We start from the raw sequence: 2,745 nt of genomic DNA, 5'->3' as shown, positions 1-2,745 counted from the left end.
AACAACAGCGTTGTCCCACTTTATTCACTTTCTGCACTCTTTTCAACTGCGCTCTCATATATATATGAGAGCGCAGTATATATATATATATATATATATATATATATATATATATATACACATGTATTGAACAGTGCAATTTAACGCAGAAATGTATCCTCTTCTGTCTGCCTTTTAATTTGGATTCTCATGCCACTAGAATGACATCTAGCTATGCTATTCATAATCTGGCACTGATGACTCTGCAGCTTTTTAAAATCATTTGTTCAATGTATATGTGCACATTGTGGAATAATGGAAAATGTGCGTAAACATAATCTATGACGCAATGAAGCAAATTCAAGACAGTACTAAATTTTCAGATTTTTAGTGTGTTTTCACGTTATGTTCAAGATCCCTTTGGATTCAACTGCAGAGTTTTACAGCGCAGTTCATGGAAATATGTTGGAACACGTCTAGCATAACTGTGTGATAGATGCAGACTACTCCATACATCTAATACATCTAATTATGCTACTGCTAATCKTATGCTAACCATTATATTACAAATTATTTAAGGCTTCAAAAACCATGCAATTTCTTGAAGATGACTGCTAAACCAATCACGCAATTTCACACAAACAGTCCATGTTTTGAAATTTTCAGTTGTTTGTTCATCATCCCCAGGTCAACGTGTTCAAGCACCATTTATTTTTAACTGCTGAATTTTTACAGTGTATTTACTGTAARTCTTGTAGACCAACTACCTTAATAGCCAACAAAGAGCACCAACTGTGAGATTCACAGCTCTTGAGCTTGTGGTGAATGCAGAGAAGAATGATGCGAGTGCTCTCCTTGCTACATTATTAAATGACTATGGCATGTGGATTTACAGCAAGTTTTAGACACGCCAGCTTTTGTCATACATCATCCTCTACATCCTACTAATTCACTTATTACACAGAGAAAAAGATTAATATGAGAGGCCACACAGCTAACAATCAATTCAGAAGATTGACATTCTGGCAATGAAYGTGCCATGATTTATTTCTACAAATATATTATGTATGTAAGCAGAGAAAAGATCTCGATGCAGTTGCAAAGAAAGCTATTGTGCTTTGTAAATAGTTTCACACTTTAASTTTTTTCACCAAATAGCTGTCATTACAATTAGATTRYATTATATTCAGATTTTTTTTTTCTTTAGCTTTGAGATTACGTCTGTAGGTCGATGGTTGCACTGGATTTTGTTTAGTGGTATGAGAGTAAAGGTGGACTGAATACAAATRCACACTCTTAATTTTATAGTTTTTGTCCTTAAAACATTTTTRAAATMATTTATTGTTACATTAAAATTTTGCACTACTTTGTGTTTTGGTCATAATCGTGTAAATAAGTATATCTATGTGTGGCTTTATTATGTCAAAATGTGAACAATGTTCAAAGGTTGTGATTACTATTGCAATGTTCTTTAATTTAGATTTAGTGGGCTTTTTTAAAGATAGTWTTACTGTTAAGAATCACAAAAACATTTGAGGTAGTGAATTAGCTGTAAATKGTGATGAAAAATAATGTAGACAATCTTTTTGTGACACAGTAGGAAAGATCATTACCAGTCATTTCTGATAGTAACATACGAGTGACGTGGTGTGGCGTTGCTTTGGAAAGAACTTTGAGCTGACAGCCAAAGATAATAAATTGTAATTGTTTTTCTTTGGTTGTCTGAGGAGCTGTGTCAATGCTTTYAGTCAATAAACCAAGTCAGTCCCAACTAATTGCTGAAAATCTGTTTCTTATTGCGGTGAATCGGAAGAATGTGATGGGTCCCTCCCATCCACTCCCGCATTTTCTTTTTCTACTTTTCTCAAAGAACGCTTGTCCATCTTGATCTCCTGCCAGTGGAACAATCAAGTACGAAAAGGAGGAAAATATTGATTTACAGCCACAATTCGAAGTCGTGGTGTGTCCCGACAAGGCTGAATAGCGCTCCAGACTCATGGAGCAGATGTTGTTTAGGAGCAGCTTTGAAGCTGCCATGTCCTGGCCCTCTTACACAGTAACGCGCAAACAAACAAACACATAAGCTGACTGTGTTTACTGCTCGCTGTCAGTGCTCTCTTCCTCCCTGCGGTTCTAAGGGCAGTGCATTCCTCCATACTTGTGGGGTTGCGAAGGAGGAGAAGCCAGCAGGCTGCTGGCATGTAACACTATCCCCCCACAGCAAACATCGTACTAGGAACGCTTTCATATGTTTGCCAGCGCCACAACTCTTCATCCATTTTTCATCTTTTCTTTTCCTTAAAGCGCTATAGGAGATTCTGAATCTAAACAAAAGTGTAGAAGGCATTACACTATTTTGGACTGGAACAATAAAACTGTTATAATGCTTTATGGGGTAATTTCACAGGAACATGTCTTGGTTAGATGAAAATACAAGTTTACTTCCATTTGACATAATGTTCAACTTATCTTATCCAAAATGAGCCGGACTGAATGTGACCGTTTATATGGAAAAAAAATAAAGTAAGTGCCCCTCTGTTTTCTGTATTTGGACCAGTGATTAATTAGGTTATGGTTCATGAGCAAATCCCCCCCAACTCAGTCACTGAGAGATAGTCTTGACRGGACTGACCAGCCAGCCATAACAGGGCCGGACACAGCCRACTCTTTCTCTGCGACATCTCATCTCCCAAAACCACATTGTATTTTTACACCTCGACTAGATTTTAAAGTTATGGGACAAATACTATAATAACCTAAAGGTGA

The sequence above is a fragment of the Poecilia reticulata genome, linkage group LG2, assembly GCF_000633615.1.
Source record: "Poecilia reticulata strain Guanapo linkage group LG2, Guppy_female_1.0+MT, whole genome shotgun sequence".
NCBI lineage: Eukaryota > Metazoa > Chordata > Actinopteri > Cyprinodontiformes > Poeciliidae > Poecilia > Poecilia reticulata.
The sequence above is the reverse complement of the archived record's forward strand: the minus strand, read 5'-3'. Positions refer to the sequence as shown.